The sequence below is a fragment of the Hemitrygon akajei genome, chromosome 25, assembly GCF_048418815.1.
Source record: "Hemitrygon akajei chromosome 25, sHemAka1.3, whole genome shotgun sequence".
Lineage (NCBI taxonomy): Eukaryota > Metazoa > Chordata > Chondrichthyes > Myliobatiformes > Dasyatidae > Hemitrygon > Hemitrygon akajei.
In genome coordinates, this window is record NC_133148.1 from 20,446,500 (window position 1) to 20,471,695 (window position 25,196).

At 45.8% G+C, this 25,196-nt stretch overlaps 1 protein-coding gene across 4 annotated transcripts in view; it reads left to right on the top strand.

Moving 5' to 3' along the window:
- LOC140716392 (uncharacterized) overlaps positions 1-25,196 on the top strand; it is a 196,481-nt gene that overhangs the window by 41,157 nt on the left and 130,128 nt on the right. For 2 of the 4 annotated variants that reach the window (XM_073029075.1, XM_073029076.1), the window contains exon 3: positions 6,436-6,573. The exons of the other annotated variants lie outside the window; for them this stretch is intronic. The gene's annotated coding sequence lies outside the window, so the exon portion shown is untranslated. The remainder of the gene's footprint in view (positions 1-6,435; positions 6,574-25,196) is intronic. 4 annotated transcript variants of the gene reach the window in all.

The window sequence follows — 25,196 nt, forward strand, 5'->3', positions numbered from 1 at the left end:
CGGTAGTTTTCAATTCAACCTTCCTGACATGTCCATCCCTACTAGGGAATGTGGCAGTGATTCTGGCCATTGGCCAGCAGTTGCCGGCGATTTGCTTGTCCCTGAGCAGGACTAAATCTCCAACCTGAAGGTTCCTTCTCCATTGCTTTGTGTACAGGTCCTTATCGGAGAAGTCCCCTGGTGGAGGGGCAGCTCCTGCCTTCTGCATAAGGAGCATTGATGGCGACAGTATGAAGGGGTTTTCCGGGTCAGAAGACACGGGTAGGAGTGGTCGTGCATTCATAATGGCTGTGACCTCTGCCATTGGTGTGCCCAGTACCTCGTGGGTCGATCGGATGCTTTGCTGCATCTCAGGTCTCCTTTCCGTGGTTTTTTGCAAGGGCGTGAACCGCTTGACTGCCTGCTCTTTGTTGTTTGGCAAGCACTGGCATGGTTCTCTGAAAGGTAGTGGGGCGACCCCACTATTTGCTTTGTCTCTGAAGACCTTGGTGTCCTCCGTTTTTAAGATGATGGCGTCTTGAGCCGATGGAGCAAGTTTATTATCGTGCTCCTTATGAGCAAAGACAGACTGACCCAGCGTCTCGTCAGTTACTTTGCGCTTGTTAAAGCCTTGTGGTGCTTCCTGGACGCACATGGAACTTGTGCGGGGTTGAAGAATCATATGGCGGCTACTCTCTAGCACATTGGTCTTGAGTGTGTTAACCGTTGATTTGTGTTCGTTGCCAGGGCACACCTCTCCTATCACCACCCAGCCCAGATCCAGGCGTTGGGCAAAGGGGGCGTCGTGTGGTCCATTGACCTGCTGCCTAACCTTGTGTACCCGGAGAACATCTCTTCCTAATAGCAGGAGTATTTCTGCTTCTGGATCCAGCTCTGGGATGTGTTTGGCGATGTGGTGGAGATGTGGTTGGTGTAGCACCGCACTTGGTGTCGGGATCTCAGTGCGGTTATTCAAGATTTTCTCGCACTCTACGAGTGAGGGGAGACAGATGAGGACTTTACCATCCAGGGACTCGATCTGGAAGCCTTCGGCCCTCCTTCCGTAAGTTTTCATGTTGCCTGAGCAAGTTCTAAGGTAGTATGGGAACTGCTCACTCTCAATGTTGAACAAGTTAAAGAACTTTGGACTGACTAGCGAGCGGTTGCTCTGATCGTCCAGAATTACGTAGGCTTTGATGGCCTTGTCTTTGGCTCCCTTAGGGTACACCTTAGTGAGACAGATCTTTGAACAAGAACGGCTTGCCTGAGCTTGACCGCAAACTTCCGTACAGCTCGAGCTGACAACAGTTGTCCTGGAGTGAGCTTCTCCCTCCCCGCCGTCCTGTTGTGGGGGTGAAGGAGCGTTGTCGGTTTGCGGTGACGGGCCAGGATGCATGGCCCAGTCGTGATTAGTGCTATCACATTCCAGGCACTTCACGGCGATCGTACACTCTCTCGCACAGTGAGAGGTCGAGGAACAGCATCTAAAGCATATTCCTTTCTCCTCGAGAAGGGCCTTCCTCTCTTCAAGGGGTTTTTCCCTAAACGTTCTGCATCTTTTGAGAGGGTGGGGTTTGTTATGCAATGGACAATTCTTGCTAGAGTCGTTGTTAGTTGTAAGGACTTCAGTCTTAAGCGCTGAGACTGGTTTAGTAATGTTGGAATTATTCGAAGTGGATTTATCTGGCTTGGTGTAAATTGTACTGCTTCCTGGACCTATGAGGCTAGGATCGTTTCGCTTCTTCGCCTCCTTGCACACGAACCTGGTGAAATACTCGAAGGGAGGGAATTGACCTTCGTGTTCTTCCTTGTAATCTGAGGCAACGGACAACCACCTGTCCTGCAGCCCAAATGGAAGTTTGTCCACGAGTTGTCTAATCCCGGTTGGAGTGTCTAGGTATACTAGACCAGCTGAGTGGCCATCTTCTTTGGCGCCTTGAATCTCCATGAGTAAATCTCCAAATTCTCTTAGCTTGGTGTGGTCCTTGGCTGACACCTTAGAAAAATTTCCCAAACGTTGGCATAGCGCCGCCTCAATAATTTCGGGGGCTCCGTAGCCCTCCTGAAGTCTCTCCCATGCTTTCTTCAATGCTAGCTCGGGTTTGTTGATGTACACTGAACGCATGCGTCTCACCTGTTCGCATGATTCTTTTCCCAGCCATTTTGCCATAAGATCCAACTCCTGGGTTGCTCTGAGCTGGACTCCGTCGATAGCGTTGGTGAAAGTGGAGTACCATGCACGGTAATTTTCAGGTTTATCGTCGAACTGGTATAGTCCTGAAGTGACGAGATCCCGTCGTGCGAAATACCGTGCTACGGATTCGTCTGCAAGTGGCGTGCGGGCTGAGGGAACATGTCCACAGGTACATGACTGAGGGCGTACATCTGTTATGGGATTTGCTGGTCTGGACTCAGTCTTTGCCTCTCTTCTCCCCAAATCCGGTAAGTTCGGTGTCGAGAAGTACTTGTCGTGAGCCCTTGCATTCCTGGGTTCATCGCGGAGTTGCGAGGGTAAATTATCTTCCTCGGATGGACGTGATGCCGTCGGGCCTCTCCAAGACTCCTCGTGAAGTGGGACGTTATCGAATAAGTAAGGAGAGGAAGAAAGAGTCTTCCATTCCATTTGAGATTGGACATAGTCCCTTGTACGTTCCAATCCGATCTTTTCTGAGTTTAATTAAGACATAATATCACATAGCCATTGAAGATGTGTAGCAGGGGTAGACTCCTTCCATTTAAGCAAGATTGCTCTCCTTGCTAAAAGAGAGGTAAAAACTAAAACCTGTAGGTTAGGAGTATTTAAAGTTATATCTTCATTTGCAATAATACCAAACAAGGCAGTAAGGGCATTTGGGTCAAATTGGACCCTAAAAAGTTGTGAGAAGGTATGGAATACTTCCCGCCAAAACTTTTCAAATTTAGGGCAAAACCAAAACATATGAATTAAAGAGGCATCAGCAGAGTTGCATTTATTACAAAGTGGAGAAACGTTCAGATAAAAACTGGACAGCTTCTGTTTAGAAATGTAAGCTCTATGAACCACTTCAAATTGTAGAAGAGAATGACGAGCACAGAAAGATGATTTATTAACCCGTTTAAGAATTTTATTCCATCTTTCATCAGAAATCTGACAATTTAGGTCATCCTCCCAAGCTTTTTTTATTTTATCTAAAAAGTCTTGGCTAGAATCAATCAACAAGCAAACATAATGCTGAGCAATTCTTTTTCAATTTGAGCATAACTTGTTTCTGGATCAGATAATGCACAAGATGCATATGCCACTGGGAGTCATTCCTTATCATGTTTCTTGAGTAATACTGCCTCTAAGCCTGCTTGAGATGCATCACATGAGATTTTGATGGGTCTCTCAGCATCATAGAAAGTCAACATAGGTTCTTTGGTGAGCACTTTCTTGAGATTTTGCCATGCCTTCTCCTGTTCATGATTCCAGCTCCATTCGTTTTTCTTTTCTGTTAGCTGCCTCAATGGAGCAAGCTGTTCCCAAAGCTTGGGTATGAATTTTCCCATGTAGTTGACTATTCCCATAAATCTTTGAACATTCTTTTTACATTGCGGTCTTGGCATGTTCTCAAAAGCAGAAACCTTCAATGGATCAGGACACACACCCTCTTTGCTGATGATATCACCCACAAAGGTAAGTTCAGTCACGCCTGGCTGACATTTGTCTTTATTCAATTTCAGATTTGCCTTGCGAGTTGCCTCAAAGACTTGTCCAAGTCTGGCATCATGCTCTTGTTTAGATGATCTCCAAACAATAATATCATCCATGGAAGTATTTACGGCCTCAATGTGCTCATATAGCATGTGAATAGTTTTATGGTACACTTCAGGAGCTCATTCAATTCCAAATGGAAGCCTAAGAAAAGAGTATCTGGCAAAAGGAGTGTTAAAGGTACACAACTTTGAACTCCGTTCATCTAGTTTAAGTTGCCAGAATCCAGAGGATGCATCTAATTTACTAAAGTACTTTGCATTAGCAAACTGTGACATAATTTCTTCACAAGTAGGCAATTTGAAATGCTTTCTTTTAATGGCTCGATTCAAGGCTCTTGGATCTAAGCAAATCCTCAGTTTTCTGTTTTTCTTATCAACAATGACAAGCGAATTGACCCATTCAGTCAGTTCATCAATTTTTTGTATGGCTCTTAACCGTTCCATTCTGTCAAGCTCTGATTTCAGTTGATCATGTAATGCAAAAGGTATTTTTCTACATGGATGTACTACAGGTGGCACCATGTTGTCAGTTTTAATCATGTGCTCTCCTGGAAGACAACTAAGCCCTTTGAACAAGTCCTCATACTCTCTCATCAAGTCACTGTATTCTGACTCTGCGTCACTATCCAGAACTAAAACTCTTTTCACCAAATTCAGTCTCTCACAGGCAGGTAAACCCAGAATTGACTGTACTTTTTTTGGCACGACCACAAATGAAAGCATGTGCACAATATTTTTGTGTGATACCTTTGCCACATATGTTCCTTTAACTGGAATGTCTGCACCTGAATACCCAGTCTCTTTTATATTCATCTGATGTAACTTGGTCTTTAAAGCATTAAACTCAGATTCAGCAAGAACATCTACTTGCGCTCCAGTATCAAATTTAAACAGATTATTGTTTTGATTCACTTGCAGCGGAATAGTCCAGTCATTTTTACTTTGTTTATTTTCACAAAGCACATCAATATAAAATTCCTCATGTTCATCTTCAAGCACAGCCTTTACTTGTTTCATTTTATTTTCCTTCTGGTTTTAGGCTTCTCTGGCAGCCGCTTTCATCTTTACTTCTAATTCTTCTTTGGCAAAGCGCGCTCGCACCTTGGCGGCTTCTGCTTTCGCTCTTGCTTGGGTGGCCTTACTTGATGCCCTACTGCCCCTGTCGCAGGATGACGACGACTTTGACAACGACTTGATGCTGGATCGGGTTGACATGGCTGCACTTTAAACACCTGATAATGCCGCTTTTTCACTGTAACGTTCTCGCTCGGGTGTGAAGTAACGCCGAGGTAAACGTCGAGATAAACCAGAATCAATGCAAACGAGGCCGCAGTAAGATTAACCATTTACTGTTCACTCTTCACATTAATGTTGAAAAACAATACAAGATTGGTACAGTGTTTGTTCCCTTCTAAATATCACATTTACATTGTGAATACTTGCAAAGGTAAAACTACAATAACTACATTACATTAAAGTGCAGCATACAGTCAGAATCTAGCTGCTCCATTGGCTGCTTTAGATACACTTCAATACAAACTATCCCGACTCTTTAACTGACGAAAAGGTAAACCTTACCGACCGTCGTTACTTTTAACAGAATCGGCGTTAACATTCTAACTCAAAATACCGATTATCTAATGACTTACAGCGTTGCTTTCACTGTGTCTTTGGTGCATAGAGAGACCCTAGTCAGCGTTATGGTGGCACATGTGAGTGACCCCCACCCTTGCGTGAATTTCAAACCGGTAATTTCCCACAAGACGCGGCAAACCCGGATGTGACGTCATCGCAGCCGCGATGTATTACAGACAAATCAATTGATTTAAACAATCCTAACTTTAACTAAAAAAATGCTAACAAATTACTACGCGAAAATATTATAAACTAAATAACTGCCATAAAGGCAGCACACTGACCTTTTTGAAGAGGTGATAAGGGTGGTTGATGCAGGCAGGGCTGCTAATGTCTTCTACGTGGATTTTAGTGAGGCTTTTGGCAAGGTCCCTCAAGGGAAGCTCATGGAGAAAGCAAGATACAGGGGATCAGTAGAGAATTTGCTATTGGGATTCAGAACTGGCTTCCCTATGGTGTTCGATGTTGAGGCAGATGAGGTTTGCCAGGATGTTACCTGGATTAGAGGGTAGGTACTGTAACGAGAGGTTGGACAGGTTTTTTTCTGGAGCGCATGAGGCTGAGGGGAGATCTGACAGAGATTTACAAGCTTATGACAGGCCTGAGTAGAGTAGACAGATGATAGCTCTTTCTAAAGATTGAATGTCTAATACCAGAGAGCATCCATTTAAGGCGAGAGGGGTTAATTTCAAAAGAGATGTGAAGGACAATTTTTTTTTACACTCAGAGTGGTGGGTGCTTGGAATGCCCCACCCTGGATGGTTGTAGAGGCAAAAACACTAGAGGCTTTTAAGAGCCATTTAGATAGGCACAAGGATGTTGTGTTCTAAGTGGCACCATCAGCTGATACACAAGCCGGGTTAGGACGATCTGGAGAGCAAGCAGTAAGCTTCCCTTCTCCACACAGCTGATGAATCCGAAGAACCGGCGGAGGCTGACACACCGCTAACCCTGACCAGATCCGAGGTCGATGAGCTTTAGCACGATGATTATAATAGTATTAAATAAGTTACAGTACAGGATCTCGTGAAACTGTCTGTGTTCATATCACAAGCTTTGAGGACGTTTATTGTTCCTCTCTTGCAGCTGTCCTCTCCGTGGATCCTTCCTGGAGACCAATGAACTTTATACCACATCTCCTTGGCTCATGGTAACCTCTGTTCGCAGCCGTTGACAAGATCACCAGTGGCTTTTCACCTCACATGAAACCACTTGCAAAACCAGGTATAGAACTGGCCCGTAAAACACGGTCTCACCTATTCCTGCTCCCTATACATTACCGTGTTTCGGTGTAATACTATATAAATGTGACGAGGTTTTCTCTCTCTGTCAAGCAATGGCTTCCAGACCCTCCCTAAACTCTGGGTTAAAATGAGTTCCCTTATGTTACCTTTAATCCTTTTGCAAGGTGTTAATACAAAACAAATTTTTACCAAATTTGCTGGAATTTTGCAGATTTTGCAAAATTTGCCGATGCTGGAGCTTAAAATCAAGAATAGAAAAGTTAGGGGGAAAAAAAATCAGTAGGTCAGGTGCTAATTGTGGAAACAGAAACTAGTAAGTCTTGGACTTAAAACGTTAGCTGTTCTTTGTTTAGTTATTTTCCAGAGTCCTTGAATCCTTGCAGTCCTTCTGGTGAAATGTTCCCAAGATGTCAAGGGCATGGATCATCAGCATTTAGACCCCATGCAAAAGATAGTTTGGTGAAATATTCCACGTGAGGGAGGTGTGTGCTCCGGCGGGGCTACCTGTAGGGGGCAGTGTTCCCGCACCCACTGCTCTTCCGATGATGGAGATCACGTGTTTGAGAATGCAGAAGTCAAGGTGCAAGCTGCCGCCAGGTAAAGGACTGGTTCCATTTTCACTAACAGCCTTCAGTCCATTTTGTCCATAAGCACGATGATAGCCAAAAATCACACCATGTGGTAATCATATCTCCACAGCTTTGTAATAAAAGGCACTGAGCGCATAAAACTGATACGAAAGAAATTTACTATATGAGGAGAGGGAGAGAGAGAGAAGCTATTTTGGCTGTTGACATCACGCATGGCTAACATTGGACGTTAAAGTGAACAAATAACAAATTGGTTGAGGAATTCAGCTGGTCAGGGAGCACTTGTGGAGGCAGAGTCTCGATGCTGTTGGCGCGTGGCCACGTGGTTAAGGTGATCTGAAGGTCACTGGTTCGAGCCGTGGCCGAGGCAGCGCGTTGTGTCCTCGAGCAAGGCACTTAACCACACGTTGCTCTGCGACGACACCAGTGCCAAGCTGTGTGGGTACTAATGCCCTTCCGTTGGACAACATCGGTGGCATGGAGAGGGGAGACTTGCAGCTTGGGCAACTGCTGGTCTTCCATAAAAAAACCTTGCCCAGGCCTGTGCCCTGGAAACTTTCCAAGGCGCAAATCCATGGTCTATCGAGACTAACGGGGGCCTACACACTACAGATGCTGCCCGGTAGGAGAAATGTCTGCACATTGAGTCTTGGGGGAAAGATTCCATTTAAAGTGTACTCCTCGGTGAATAATGAGACCTCAGTGGTACACAACACCTCAGCTGAGTGCCTGCCAAGTCCTGCACAAAAACATCGTGAAATTAGTTGTTTGCGCAGCACCACAGCGGAATGTAAACAACTATCAATTACACTAAGGAATATATTCATGAACTTAAATAATTTTGCGAAAAGAGAGCAAAAGTATTGATGCCGTGTTCGTGAGTTCATTGTCTGTTCGGAAATCCGACAGTGGAGGGGGAAGAAGCACTTCCTTAAAACATTGAGGGTGTATCACAGGCAAGTGGTTAAAGGGGTCAGAATTTATTAAGTGCTTCCAGGAGGGTTTCTTAAATCAATATGTAGATAGTCAATCAAGGAGGAGCAGTACTAGCCCTGGTGTTGGGTAATGAGCCTGGCCAGGTGACCAAACTGACCGTGGTTGACCACAACTCCTTAATTTCCAAGATCAGCTTTAACAACTTTGCCTTGCGAGAGAGCATTAAAGTGGAGCAGGGCAAATTATGAGAGCACCATGCAGGAACTAAGGAGGGCTAATTGGGAACAGCTGCTTTTGAACACGTCCAGATCGGACGTGTGGAGGGTGTTTAAAGAGCCGCGCGCGCAGTGTACAGGACAGATATGCTCCAGTCAGAAGGAAGGGCAAGGTAAAAGAACTTTGGTCGGTGATGAATCTGGTCAAGAAGTAAAAGGAAATGTGTGTAAAGCTTAGAAAGTTAGAATCAAACAGAGCCCTAGAGGGTTATAAAGAAACCCAAAAAAAAAACCTGTAATTAGTGGTGTTCCACAGGGACCTGCGCTGAGATCTCTGCTGTTGGTGATGTATATGAATGACCTGGATGAAAATGTAGTCGGATGGGTTAGTAAGTTTGCAGATGACAGCAAGATTAGTGGAGCTGTGGACAGTGTGGAAGACTGGCAAAGAATACAATGTGATATAGATCTGTTGCAGGTATGGGCTGAGAGATGGCAATAAACAATAGACAGTAGGTGCAGGAGTAGGCCACTCGGCCCTTCTAGCAAGCACCACCATTCACTGTGATCATGGCTGATCATACACAATCAGTACCCCGTTCCTGCCCTCTCCCCATATCCCTTGACCCCGCTATCTATAAGAGCGCTATCTAACTCTCTCTTGAATGCATCCAGAGACTTGGCCTCTACTGCCCTGTGGGGCAGAGCATTCCACATATCCACCACTCTCTGGGTGAAAAAGTTTTTCCGCATCTCTGTTCTAAATGGCCTACCCCTTATTCTTAAACTGTGGCCTCTAGTTCTGGACTCACCCATCAGCGGGAACATGCTTCCTGTCTCCAGTGTGTCCAATCCCTTAATAATCTTATATGTTTCAATCAGATCCCCTCTCATCCTTCTAAATTCCAGTGTATACAAGCCCAGTCGCTCCAATCTTTCAACATATGACAGTCCCAGATAAATGTGAGGTGTTGCACCTTAGTAGGGCAAATGCAGGGAGACCGTACACTGTTAAGGGCAAGATCATTAACTGTTGCTGAACAGGGAGATCTTGTGATCCAAGTTAGCTCCTCGAAGGTGGCTACACAGGTGGATAAGGAGGTTAAGAAGGCTTATGGAACGCTTGCTTTCATTAGTCAAGGCAATGAGTTCAAAAGTCCGGAGCTTATGTTGCGACTTTATAAAGCTCTGGTTAAGTCACATCTGGAGTATTGCATATGGTTCTTGTTGCCCCACTAAAGAAAGGATGTTGGGACTTTGGAGAGGGTGCAGAAGAGGTTTCCCAGGATGCTGCCTGGTTTAGAGGGCATGAGCTGTCACGAGAGGCTGGGTAAACTCGGGTTGTTTCCACCGGAGCGTCGGAGGCTGAGGGGAGATCTGGTAGAGGGTTACAAGATTATGAGAGGCATCGACAGAATAGACAGGGTTCGAATACCAGCGGGCATGCATTGAAGGTGAGAGGGGGTAGGTTCAAGGGGGGGTGTGAGGGGTGAGTTTTTTACTCGGAGAGTTGTGGATGCCTGGAATGGTGGTAGAGGCAAATACATTAGAGGCTTTTAGGAGACGTTTGGACAGGGTGTGAGGAAGATGGAGGAATGTGGACCTGGTGTAGGTCGGAGGGATTAGTGTTTGGTTGTTTTTGATTGGCTTTGTAGCTGGTTTGGCACAGCTCTGTGGGCTGAATATACAAAATATATTTTGTATTCTAACTCAGGAAAGAAATCAGGAAAGCCAGAAGGGGCCATGAAAAATCTTTGGCACTAGGACTAAAGAGAATCCCAAGGCATTCTATCCACACATCAGGAGCGAAACCAGGGAGCGGGCAGGATCACTTAAGGATAAAGAGGATAAATACTTGTGTAGATGCAAAGGATGTGGGCAAGGTCCCTAAATAGCATTTACCAAAGGGGAAGGGCGAGGAGGATGGGGAGATTGAGAGGGTAGAGAAGAAGCTGGCCAGACCTGGGTTGTTTTCTCTGGAGCAGGTGAGGCCGAGGAGAGATCCGATAGAGGTTTACAAGATTGTGAGAGGCATAGATCATGTAGACGGAGTATCTTTTCCCCAGGGTCGAAATGTCTAGTACCACAGAGCCTGATTTAAGGCGACAGGAGGTAATTTTAAAAAGGAAGGGTGTCTTTTTTTCACGTGGAGAGTGTTGGGTGGCTGGAGCGCGCTGCCATCGGTGGTGGCAGAGGCTGATACATTTGGCACATTTAAGTGACGTTTAGATAGGCAAATGGATGTGAGGAAATGTAAGCATATGGACATTGTGTAGGCATAAGGAAATAGCTTGTGATTAATTTATTATGTTGAAGGGCCTGTTCATGTGCTCTGAACTGGAACAAAACTGACTGAGAACAAAATGATCTGTTGAACTCCCAGTGGCAACCTACGTTGAATAATTCTCTTCCAATGGAAACAGTTCATCTTGAAATTACAGGATACCCATCATCAATTGGAACACCTGTATTAAATATGCCTGAACATTTATCTGCTCATTGAAGAGCATCTTCGACGGTGTCTTTGAATAACTGATGTCCTATATTCAGCCAAATTAATGAATCTTTACATCCATAATACCTCTGTGACTCTCTGACGGCGGTGTCTGAAAAGAGGATGCTGTCCAAGTTGCATGCCATCTTGGACAATGTCTCCCATCCACTCCATAATGTACTGGTTAGGCACAGGAGTACGTTCAGCCAGAGACTCATTCCACCGAGATGCAACACTGAGTGTCATAGGAAGTCATTCCTGCCTGTGGCCATCAAACTTTACAACTCCTCCCTCGGAGTGTCAGACACCCTGAGCCAATAGGCTGGTCCTGGACTTATTTCCACTTGGCACGATTAACATTATTATTTAATTATTTATGGTTTTATATTGCTATATTTCTTCACTATTCTTGGTTGGTGTGGCTGTAACGAAACCCAATTTTCCCTCGGGATCAATAAAGTATGTCTGTCTGTCTGTCTCATTGGTTGTTTGTCAGTCTGTGTGTATAGATTTTTATAAATTATTGGTTTATTTCTTTACTATTCTTGGTTGGTGCGGCTGTAACGAAACCCAATTTCCCCTCGGGATCAATAAAGTATGTCTGTCTGTCTGTCTGTCAAACATGGTATTTAGGAAAGGGTCAAAAACTCAAATGCCCCTTCTGAAGTCTGACTTGTGTGCAGTTTAAAATATTACAGCCTAGCTTGTCAGTTATACACATGGAGACGGGCCCTTTGTCCCATATCACCCTTAACCTTACCTATCCATGAACCTACCCCTATGTCTTCCGAACATCATTGTAACCTGTCCGCCAACCACCAGCACCACCATCGCCTCTGGCAGCTCAGTACCAGACCACTACTTTGGTGTCACCTGCAAACTTAATAATTGTTGATGTACATAAACCGGCCACTTTATCAGGTACACCTGCTCATTAATGCAAATATCTAATCAGCCAATCATGTGGCACCAACTCAAGGCATAAAAAGCATGCAGACATGGTCTAGAGCAAGAGTTCCCAGCCCTGGGGTCCATGGGCACCTTGCTTAATGGTATTGGTCTATGGCATAAGGAAGGCTGTGAACCCCTGGTCTAGAGGTCCAGTTGTTGTTCAGACCAAACATCAGAATGGAAAAGGAATGTGCTCTAAGTGGCCTTGAATGATTGTTGGTGCCAGACGGTGTGCTTAGAGAATCTCAGAAACTGCTGTTGGCCAGGGATTTTCGCACACAACGGTGCCTGGAGCAGGGCTTCCCAGCCATTTTAATGCTATGGACCAATACCATTAAGAAAGGGATCCCATTGGAAACCCTTGGTCGAGAGTTTACCAAGAATGGTGCAGAAAACAAAATAAAATCGTCCAGTGAGCAGCAGCTCTGTGGGCGAAAACGCCTCGTTAACGAGAGAGGTCAGAGGAGAATGGCCAGACTGGTTCAAGGTGACAGGAGGACGACAGTTTCTCAACTAACCACGCATCGTGCAGAAGAGCATCTTTGATAAACCGAAGTGGGTGAGCTACAACAGCAGAACTCCACATCGGGTTCCCATCCTGTACCCAGTAAAGTGACTGTAGAGTTTGTACCTATGCACTAGGGCAGTGGAAACCGACTATCACAGGCACAGGGCATCTGATATGCAGAACTCACAAACAAAAACACAAATTCAACAGAAACTATACACAAGTTATTACAGGCAAGAACACAATTGGAGCAAGAATTAGAAACTCCTCTGTGGTCCAAAGTGACCAGCTGGTCACAGTTCTGCTGGACCGATGTAGTGATTCAGGTCGTACTGGGTGGGTTTAGAACCGAGTGGTTGAAGAGAAGTTGCTTTTCTTGAACCTGGTGATGTGGGACTTCAGGCTTCTGTACCTCCCACCCAATGGCAGCGGGAAGAAAACAGCACGGTCAGGGTAGCGGGGATCTTTGATAGATTTTACTTCAGAACATCGAGCAGTACAGTGCAGGAGCAGATCCTTTGGCCCACAGTATGGAGCCAAACCAGCTAAAAGGCAAATCATAAACAGCCAAACAAACACTAATCCCTCCTACCTACACAATGTCCATATCCCTCCATCTTCCTTGCATCCATGTGCCTGTCCAAATGCCTCTTTAATGTATTTGCCCCTACCACCACACCAGGCAGAGTATTCCAAGTATCATCCACTCTCTGAGTAAAAAACTTGCCCCTCACATCCCCCTTGAACCTACCTCCTCTCACCTTCAATGCATACCCTCTGGAACTAGACATTTCAACCCTGGGAAACAGATACTCCTTGTGTACTCTATCTATGCCTCTCAGAATCTTATAAACCTCTATCAGATCTCCCCTCAGCCTCCGACGTCCACAGAAAACAACCCGTGTATATCAGGCTTATGGCCTCTAAACCAAACAGCATGCTGGCGAACCTCTTCTGCACCCTCTCCAAATCCTCAACCTCCTTCCTACAGTGGGGCGACCAGAACTGTATGCAGTACTCCGGATGTGGCCTAACTAGAGTTTGGCTTTTGAATTCAATGCCTCGATTAATAAGAGCAAGCATTCCATAAGCCCTCTTAACCACTTTATCGACCTGTGTGGGCACGTTCAAGGAGCAGTGGACTTGGGTCCCAAGATCTTTCTGCTCAGCAACACTGTCAAGGATCTTTCCCTTAACAGTGTACTGTCTCCTTGCATTTGCCCTACTAAAGTGCAACACCTCACGTTTATCTGGGTTAAACTGCGTCTGCCATTTCTCAGCCCATATCTGCAACTGATCTATATCATGCTGTATTCTTTGCCAGTCTTCCACACCGCCCACAACTCCACCAACCTTGGTATCATCCACAAACTTATTAACCCACCCATCTACATCTTCATCCAGATCATTTATGTATATTACAGACAGCAGAGGTCCCAGCGCAGATCCCTGTGGAACACCACCGTAGAATTACAGACCTGGAATAAGACTCAACAACCACTACCCTCTGTCCTCTATGTGCAAGCCAGTTCTGAATCCAAACGGGCAATTCACCATGGTGGATTACCCTCCCATGAAGGACTTTATCAAATGCCCTACTAACACCCACTACCCTCATCAATCTCTCATCAAAGAACTCGATCAAGTTGGTAAGATGCGACCTGCTCCGCACAAAGCCTTGCTGGCTCTCTCTGATTAGGGCAGGGGTTTCCAAATATGCCGATTATCCCATCTCTCCAGCACTTTCCGTACAAGTGGTGTGAAACTCACCGGTTATAGTTTCCAGGATTTTCCCCTGTCCCCTTCTTAAACAGAGGCACAACGTTAACCAATTGCCAGTCCTCCAGGACCTTGCCTATGCCTAGAGAGGTCAAGGGCCCAGCAATCTCATCTCTTGCCTCCTTCAATAACCTGGGGTAAATCCCACCAGGCCCCGGGGACTTATCCACCTTAATACTCACTAGGAACCCAACACTTCCTCCTCTTGACCTCTATATGTCCTGACATACTTACACACTCAGCACTGACCTCCTGGTCCTTCACTTCCTTTTCCTTGGTAAATACTGAAGTAAAGTTCTCATTAAATACCTCACTCACATTCTCACATCCAAGCAAATGTTCCCCCCTTTATCTTTGAGTAATTCCACCCTCTCCCGAATTACCCTCTTGCTCTTGATGTTTGAAATTAGAATGCCTTGGGATTCACCTTGATCCTCTTGCCAAGGACTTTTCATGGCCCCTCCCGGCTTTCCTAATTCCCTTCTTCAGTTCTTTTCTGGCTTCTTTATAATCCTCACGTGCCTCATTTGATCCTAACTTCCAAATCTTAACATACTTTTCCTTTTTCTTCCTGTCTGAATCCATGACCTCTCTGGACCTCCAAGGTTCTCATCTCTTTCCATCCCTGTCCTTCCTTCTAACGGGAACATACTTTTCCTGTACACTGTGCAATTTATCTTTAAACACCCTCCGCATGTCTGATGTGGACTAGCCAGAAAAAAAGGTGTTTCCAATTAACGCCTGCCTAATGCCCGCGTAATTTGCCCTACTCCAATTTAAAACTCTCCCACAAAGGCTATATGTATCATCTTTAACTGTCCTAAAAGTTACGGAGTTCTGGTCATTGTACCCTAATTGAAAGGGAGTCACCTGACCAAGCTCATGACCCTACACCAGATCCAGTACAGCACCCCCCCCCCCCCCACCATTGTGCCATCCACATATTGATTTCCTGAAGTGGCACTTTTTGAAAGGTTATGGTAAGATAAGGGTTAGCGTCATTTCTCATATACATTGAAACAGCCAGTGAAATACATCGTTTTCACTCCATCCTCGAGTTAATCAAATCAGTCAGCATTGTGCTCGGCGGCACGCCAATTGCCGTGCTTCCAGCACCAACGTACCACGCCCAAAACTTCCTAAACCGAAGTGTACAACTTTGGAGTGTGGGAGGAAACTGGAGCATGAGGAGAGAACCGGCTCTGCAAAAGGCTGATTCGTACTTGTACGTACGGGCTACGCTGTGGCCCTGATTCTGCATCGCTGTACGCTGTAGCGAGCGTGCGTTGGTGTGCGGGAAGACGCTAGCTGGCGGTGGGGTTTCTACGCCACTGTGTCGAGTTTCTTCATGAGAGACACGGACGAGGAAATGTATTTCAAACACTTCCGCGTGTCGGCGGGTAGATCGGATGATTTGGTTCATCTATTTGGCATCGGTCTGCAGACGTGGCGGAGAAGAAGCAACCGGAAATGCGATGCTAGCAAGCGGACCAATCACAGTTGTTGCGGTCTGCATCGCATGAGTTACTTCTCTGGGGAGGTGCACGTCACCCTGCGGCGTAGGGTACAGTGTAGGTATGGTGCATCTACAGTGTCAATCTGATGCACATGTATAAATCAGCCTTACCGGTGGAACATATAAACTCCTTACAGACAGCGGTGGGGATCGATCCATGATCTTACAGACAGTGCAGTACAACATGGCGTTAACTGCTACACTGCCATTTAGCCCCATGTAGATATATCATGAGCTCTGTCCCAGATATATTGGGTGGGTCCACTACTCTCTACAGTCTCTTATATTCCCTGATGTACTGGGTGAGTCCACTACTCTCTACAGTCTCTTATATTCCCTGATGTACTGGGTGAGTCCACTACTCCCTGCAGTCTCTTATATTCCCTGATGTACTGGGTGAGTCCACTACTCTCTACAGTCTCTTATATTCCCTGATGTACTGGGTGAGTCCACTACTCTCTGTAGTCTCTTATATTCCCTGATGTACTGGGTGAGTCCACTACTCTCTACAGTCTCTTATATTCCCTGATGTACTGGGTGAGTCCACTACTCCCTGTAGTCTCTTATATTCCCTGATGTACTGGGTGAGTCCACTACTCTCTACAGTCTCTTATATTCCCTGATGTACTGGGTGAGTCCACTACTCTCTACAGTCTCTTATATTCCCTGATGTACTGGGTGAGTCCACTACTCTCTGTAGTCTCTTATATTCTCTGATGTACTGGGTGAGTCCACTACTCTCTGTAGTCTCTTACATTCCCTGATATACTGTGTGAGTCCACTACTCTCTGTAGTCTCTTACATTCCCTGATGTACTGCTTGAGTCCACTACTCTCTGCAGTCTCTTATATTCCCTGATGTACTGGGTGAGTCCACTACTCTCTGTAGTCTCTTACATTCCCTGATGTGCTGTGTGAGTCCACTACTCTCTACAGTCTCTTATATTCCCTGATGTACTGGGTGAGTCCACTACCCTCTGCAGTCTCTTATATTCCCTGATGTACTGGGTGAGTCCACTACTCTCCGCAGTCTCTTATATTCCCTGATGTACTGGGTGAGTCCACTACCCTCTGCAGTCTCTTATATTCCCTGATGTACTGGGTGAGTCCACTACCCTCTGCAGTCTCTTATATTCCCTGATGTACTGGGTGAGTCCACTACTCTCGGCAGTCTCTTATATTCCCTGATGTACTGGGTGAGTCCACTGCTTTCTACAGTCTCTTATGTTCCCTGATGTACTGGGTGAGTCCACTACTCTCTACAGTCTCTTATATTCCCTGATGTACTGGGTGAGTCCACTACTCTCTGCAGTCTCTTATATTCCCTGATGTACTGGGTGAGTCCACTACCCTCTGCAGTCTCTTATATTCCCTGATGTACTGGGTGAGACCACTACTCTCTGTAGTCTCTTATATTCCCTGATGTACTGGGTGAGTCCACTACTCTCTGTAGTCTCTTACACTCCCTGATGTACTGGGTGAGTCCACTACTCTCTGTAGTCTCTTATATTCCCTGATGTACTGGGTGAGTCCACTACTCTCTGTAGTCTCTTATATTCCCTGATGTACTGGGTGAGTCCACTACTCTCTACAGTCTCTTATATTCCCTGATGTACTGGGTGAGTCCACTACTCTCTGTAGTCTCTTATATTCCCTGATGTACTGGGTGAGTCCACTACTCTCTGTAGTCTCTTACATTCCCTGATGTACTGGGTGAGTCCACTACTCTCTGCAGTCTCTTATATTCCCTGATGTACTGAGTGAGTCCACTGCTCTCTGTAGTCTCTTACATTCCCTGATGTACTGTGTGAGTCCACTACTCTCTGTAGTCTCTTACATTCCCTGATGTACTGGGTGAGTCCACTACTCTCTACAGTCTCTTATATTCCCTGATGTACTGGGAGAGTCCACTACCCTCTGCAGTCTCTTATATTCCCTGATGTACTGGGTGAGTCCACTACTCTCTGTAGTCTCTTACATTCCCTGATGTACTGGGTGAGTCCACTACTCTCTGTAGTCTCTTACATTCCCTGATGTAGTGGGTGAGTCCACTACTCTCTACAGTCTCTTATATTCCCTGATGTACTGGGTGAGTCCACTACTCTCTACAGTCTCTTATATTCCCTGATGTACTGGGTGAGTCCACTACTCTCTACAGTCTCTTACATTCCCTGATGTACTGGGTGAGTGCACTACTCTCTACAGTCTCTTATATTCCCTGATGTACTGGGTGAGTCCACTACTCTCTACAGTCTCTTATATTCCCTGATGTACTGGGTGAGTGCACTACTCTCTACAGTCTCTTATATTCCCTGATGTACTGGGTGAGTGCACTACTCTCTACAGTCTCTTATATTCCCTGATGTACTGGGTGAGTGCACTACTCTCTACAGTCTCTTATATTCCCGGATGTACTGGGTGAGTGCACTACTCTCTACAGTCTCTTATATTCCCTGATGTACTGGGTGAGTCCACTACTCTCTACAGTCTCTTACATTCCCTGATGTACTGGGTGAGTCCACTACTCTCTGTAGTCTCTTACATTCCCTGATGTACTGGGTGAGTCCACTACTCTCTACAGTCTCTTATATTCCCTGATGTACTGGGTGAGTCCACTACTCTCTACAGTCTCTTATATTCCCTGATGTACTGGGTGAGTCTACTACTCTCTGCAGTCTCTTATATTCCCTGATGTACTGGGTGAGTCCACTACTCTCTACCGTCTCTTATATTCCCTGATGTACTGGGTGAGTCCACCTCTCTCTACAGTCTCTTATATTCCCTGATGTACTGGGTGAGTCCACTACTCTCTACAGTCTCTTACATTCCCTGATGTACTGGGTGAGTCCATTACTCTCTGCAGTCTCTTATAATCCCTGATGTACTGGGTGAGTCCACTACTCCCTGCAGTCTCTTATATTCCCTGATGTACTGGGTGAGTCCACTACTCTCTACCGTCTCTTATATTCCCTGATGTACTGGGTGTGTCCACTACCCTCTGCAGTATCTTATATTCCCTGATGTACTGGGTGAGTCCACTACCCTCTGCAGTCTCTTATATTCCCTGATGTACTGGGTCAGTCCACTACTCTCTACAGTCTTTTATATTCCCTGATGTACTGGGTGAGTCCACTACTCTCTGTAGTCTCTTAAATTCCCTGCTGTACTGGGTGAGTTCACTACTCTCTGCAGTCTCTTATATTCCCTGATGTACTGGGTGAGTCCACTACCCTCTGCAGTCTCTTATATTCCCTGATGTACTGGGTGAGTCCACTACTCTCTGTAGTCTCTTACATTCCCTGATGTACTGGGTGAGTCCACTACTCTCTGCAGTCTCTTACATTCCCTGATGTAATGTGTGAGTCCACTACTCTCTACCGTCTCTTATATTCCCTGATGTACTGCGTGAGTCCACCTCTCTCTACAGTCTCTTATATTCCCTGATGTACTGGGTGAGTCCACTACTCTCTGTAGTCTCTTATATTCCCTGATGTACTGGGTGAGTCCACTGCCCTCTGCAGTCTCTTATATTCCCTGATGTACTGGGTGAGTCCACTACCCTCTGCAGTCTCTTATATTCCCTGATGTACTGGGTGAGTCCACTACTCTCTGTAGTCTCTTATATTCCCTGATGTACTGGGTGAGTCCACTACCCTCTGCAGTCTCTTATATTCCCTGATGGACTGGGTGAGTCCACAACTCTCTACAGTCTCTTATATTCCCTGATGTACTGGGTGCGTCCACTACTCTCTGTAGTCTCTTATATTCCCTGATGTACTGGGTGAGTCCACTACTCTCTGTAGTCTCTTATATTCCCTGATGTACTGGGTGAGTCCACTACTCTCTGTAGTCTCTTACATTCCCTGATGTACTGGGTGAGTCCACTACTCTCTGCAGTCTCTTATATTCCCTGATGTACTGAGTGAGTCCACTGCTCTCTGTAGTCTCTTACATTCCCTGATGTACTGTGTGAGTCCACTACTCTCTGTAGTCTCTTACATTCCCTGATGTACTGGGTGAGTCCACTACTCTCTACAGTCTCTTATATTCCCTGATGTACTGGGAGAGTCCACTACCCTCTGCAGTCTCTTATATTCCCTGATGTACTGGGTGAGTCCACTACTCTCTGTAGTCTCTTACATTCCCTGATGTACTGGGAGAGTCCACTACCCTCTGCAGTCTCTTATATTCCCTGATGTACTGGGTGAGTCCACTACTCTCTGTAGTCTCTTATATTCCCTGATGTACTGGGTGAGTCCACTACTCTCTGTAGTCTCTTATATTCCCTGATGTACTGGGAGAGTCCACTACTCTCTACAGTCTCTTATATTCCCTGATGTACTGGGTGAGTCCACTACTCTCTACAGTCTCTTATATTCCCTGATGTACTGGGTGAGTCCACTACTCCCTGCAGTCTATTATATTCCCTGATGGACTGGGTGAGTCCACTACTCTCTACCGTCTCTTATATTCCCTGATGTACTGGGTGAGTCCACTACTCTCTACAGTCTCTTATATTCCCTGATGTACTGGGTGAGTCCACTACTCTCTACCGTCTCTTATATTCCCTGATGTACTGGGTGAGTCCACCTCTCTCTACAGTCTCTTATATTCCCTGATGTACTGGGTGAGTCCACTACTCTCTACAGTCTCTTACATTCCCTGATGTACTGGGTGAGTCCATTACTCTCTGCAGTCTCTTATAATCCCTGATGTACTGGGTGAGTCCACTACTCCCTGCAGTCTCTTATATTCCCTGATGTACTGGGTGAGTCCACTACTCTCTACCGTCTCTTATATTCCCTGATGTACTGGGTGTGTCCACTACCCTCTGCAGTCTCTTATATTCCCTGATGTACTGGGTCAGTCCACTACTCTCTACAGTCTCTTATATTCCCTGATGTACTGGGTGAGTCCACTACTCTCTGTAGTCTCTTATATTCCCTGAAGTACTGGGTGAGTCCACTACTCCCTGCAGTCTCTTATATTCCCTGATGTACTGGGTGAGTCCACTACTCTCTGTAGTCTCTTATATTCCCTGATGTACTGGGTGAGTCCACTACGCCCTGCAGTCTCTTATATTCCCTGATGTACTGGGTGAGTCCACTACTCCCTGCAGTCTCTTATATTCCCTGATGTACTGGGTGAGTCCACTACTCTCTACAGTCTCTTATATTCCCTGATGTACTGGGTGAGTCCACTACTCCCTGCAGTCTCTTATATTCCCTGATGTACTGGGTGAGTCCACTACTCTCTACAGTCTCTTATATTCCCTGATGTACTGGGTGAGTCCACTACTCTCTACAGTCTCTTATATTCCCTGATATACTGGGTGAGTCCACTACTCTCTGTACTCTCTTATATTCCCTGATGTACTGGGTGAGTCCACTACTCTCTGCAGTCTCTTATATTCCCTGATATACTGGGTGAGTCCACTACTCTCTACAGTCTCTTATATTCCCTGATGTACTGGGTGAGTCCACTACTCTCTGTAGTCTCTTATATTCCCTGATGTACTGGGTGAGTCCACTACTCTCTGTAGTCTCTTATATTCCCTGATGTACTGGGTGAGTCCTCTACCCTCTGCAGTCTCTTATATTCCCTGATGTACTGGGTGAGTCCACTGCTCTCTACAGTCTCTTATATTCCCTGATGTACTGTGTGAGTCCACTACTCTCTGTAGTCTCTTATATTCCCTGATGTACTGTGTGAGTCCACTACTCTCTGTAGTCTCTTATATTCCCTGATGTACTGGGTGAGTCCTCTACCCTCTGCAGTCTCTTATATTCCCTGATGTACTGGGTGAGTCCACTGCTCTCTACAGTCTCTTATATTCCCTGATGTACTGGGTGAGTCCACTACTCTCTACAGTCTCTTATATTCCCTGATGTACTGGGTGAGTCCACTACTCTCTACAGTCTCTTATATTCCCTGATGTACTGGGTGAGTCCACTACTCCCTGCAGTCTCTTATATTCCCTGATGTACTGGGTGAGTCCACTACTCTCTACAGTCTCTTATATTCCCTGATGTACTGGGTGAGTCCACTACTCTCTACAGTCTCTTATATTCCCCGATGTACTGGGTGAGTCCACTACTCCCTGCAGTCTCTTATATTCCCTGATGTACTGGGTGAGTCCACTACTCTCTACAGTCTCTTATATTCCCTGATGTACTGGGTGAGTCCACTACTCCCTGCAGTCTCTTATATTCCCTGATGTACTGGGTGAGTCCACTACCCTCTGCAGTCTCTTATATTCCCTGATGTACTGGGTGAGTCCACTACTCTCTACAGTCTCTTATATTCCCTGATGTAGTGGGTGTGTCCACTACTCTCTGTAGTCTCTTATATTCCCTGATGTACTGGGTGAGTCCACTACTCTCTACAGTCTCTTATATTCCCTAATGTACTGGGTGAGTCCACTACTCCCTGCAGTCACTTATATTCCCTGATGTACTGGGTGAGTCCACTACTCTCTACAGTCTCTTATATTCCCTGATGCACTGGGTGAGTCTACTACTCTCTGTAGTCTCTTATATTCCCTGATGTACTGTGTGAGTCCACTATCTGTAGTCTCTTATATTCCCTGATGAACTGGGTGAGTCCTCTACCCTCTGCAGTCTCTTATATTCCCTGAAGTACTGGGTGAGTCCACTGCTCTCTACAGTCTCTTATATTCCCTGATGTACTGGGTGCGTCCACTACTCTCTGTAGTCTCTTATATTCCCTGATGTACTGGGTGAGTCCACTACTCTCTACAGTCTCTTATATTCCCTGATGTACTGGGTGAGTCCACTACTCTCTGTAGTCTCTTATATTCCCTGATGTACTGGGTGAGTCCACTACTCTCTGTAGTCTCTTACATTCCCTGATGTACTGGGTGAGTCCACTACTCTCTGCAGTCTCTTATATTCCCTGATGTACTGAGTGAGTCCACTGCTCTCTGTAGTCTCTTACATTCCCTGATGTACTGTGTGAGTCCACTACTCTCTGTAGTCTCTTACATTCCCTGATGTACTGGGTGAGTCCACTACTCTCTACAGTCTCTTATATTCCCTGATGTACTGGGTGAGTCCACTACTCTCTGTAGTCTCTTACATTCCCTGATGTACTGGGTGAGTCCACTACTCTCTACAGTCTCTTATATTCCCTGATGTACTGGGTGAGTCCACTACTCTCTACAGTCTCTTATATTCCCTGATGTACTGGGTGAGTCCACTACTCTCTACCGTCTCTTATATTCCCTGATGTACTGGGTGAGTCCACTACTCTCTGTAGTCTCTTATATTCCCTGATGTACTGGGTGAGTCCACTACTCTCTGTAGTCTCTTACATTCCCTGATGTACTGGGTGAGTCCACTACTCTCTGCAGTCTCTTATATTCCCTGATGTACTGAGTGAGTCCACTGCTCTCTGTAGTCTCTTACATTCCCTGATGTACTGTGTGAGTCCACTACTCTCTGTAGTCTCTTACATTCCCTGATGTACTGGGTGAGTCCACTACTCTCTACAGTCTCTTATATTCCCTGATGTACTGGGAGAGTCCACTACCCTCTGCAGTCTCTTATATTCCCTGATGTACTGGGTGAGTCCACTACTCTCTGTAGTCTCTTACATTCCCTGATGTACTGGGAGAGTCCACTACCCTCTGCAGTCTCTTATATTCCCTGATGTACTGGGTGAGTCCACTACTCTCTGTAGTCTCTTATATTCCCTGATGTACTGGGTGAGTCCACTACTCTCTGTAGTCTCTTATATTCCCTGATGTACTGGGAGAGTCCACTACTCTCTACAGTCTCTTATATTCCCTGATGTACTGGGTGAGTCCACTACTCTCTACAGTCTCTTATATTCCCTGATGTACTGGGTGAGTCCACTACTCCCTGCAGTCTATTATATTCCCTGATGGACTGGGTGAGTCCACTACTCTCTACCGTCTCTTATATTCCCTGATGTACTGGGTGAGTCCACTACTCTCTACAGTCTCTTATATTCCCTGATGTACTGGGTGAGTCCACTACTCTCTACCGTCTCTTATATTCCCTGATGTACTGGGTGAGTCCACCTCTCTCTACAGTCTCTTATATTCCCTGATGTACTGGGTGAGTCCACTACTCTCTACAGTCTCTTACATTCCCTGATGTACTGGGTGAGTCCATTACTCTCTGCAGTCTCTTATAATCCCTGATGTACTGGGTGAGTCCACTACTCCCTGCAGTCTCTTATATTCCCTGATGTACTGGGTGAGTCCACTACTCTCTACCGTCTCTTATATTCCCTGATGTACTGGGTGTGTCCACTACCCTCTGCAGTCTCTTATATTCCCTGATGTACTGGGTCAGTCCACTACTCTCTACAGTCTCTTATATTCCCTGATGTACTGGGTGAGTCCACTACTCTCTGTAGTCTCTTATATTCCCTGAAGTACTGGGTGAGTCCACTACTCCCTGCAGTCTCTTATATTCCCTGATGTACTGGGTGAGTCCACTACTCTCTGTAGTCTCTTATATTCCCTGATGTACTGGGTGAGTCCACTACGCCCTGCAGTCTCTTATATTCCCTGATGTACTGGGTGAGTCCACTACTCCCTGCAGTCTCTTATATTCCCTGATGTACTGGGTGAGTCCACTACTCTCTACAGTCTCTTATATTCCCTGATGTACTGGGTGAGTCCACTACTCCCTGCAGTCTCTTATATTCCCTGATGTACTGGGTGAGTCCACTACTCTCTACAGTCTCTTATATTCCCTGATGTACTGGGTGAGTCCACTACTCTCTACAGTCTCTTATATTCCCTGATATACTGGGTGAGTCCACTACTCTCTGTACTCTCTTATATTCCCTGATGTACTGGGTGAGTCCACTACTCTCTGCAGTCTCTTATATTCCCTGATATACTGGGTGAGTCCACTACTCTCTACAGTCTCTTATATTCCCTGATGTACTGGGTGAGTCCACTACTCTCTGTAGTCTCTTATATTCCCTGATGTACTGGGTGAGTCCACTACTCTCTGTAGTCTCTTATATTCCCTGATGTACTGGGTGAGTCCTCTACCCTCTGCAGTCTCTTATATTCCCTGATGTACTGGGTGAGTCCACTGCTCTCTACAGTCTCTTATATTCCCTGATGTACTGTGTGAGTCCACTACTCTCTGTAGTCTCTTATATTCCCTGATGTACTGTGTGAGTCCACTACTCTCTGTAGTCTCTTATATTCCCTGATGTACTGGGTGAGTCCTCTACCCTCTGCAGTCTCTTATATTCCCTGATGTACTGGGTGAGTCCACTGCTCTCTACAGTCTCTTATATTCCCTGATGTACTGGGTGAGTCCACTACTCTCTACAGTCTCTTATATTCCCTGATGTACTGGGTGAGTCCACTACTCTCTACAGTCTCTTATATTCCCTGATGTACTGGGTGAGTCCACTACTCCCTGCAGTCTCTTATATTCCCTGATGTACTGGGTGAGTCCACTACTCTCTACAGTCTCTTATATTCCCTGATGTACTGGGTGAGTCCACTACTCTCTACAGTCTCTTATATTCCCCGATGTACTGGGTGAGTCCACTACTCCCTGCAGTCTCTTATATTCCCTGATGTACTGGGTGAGTCCA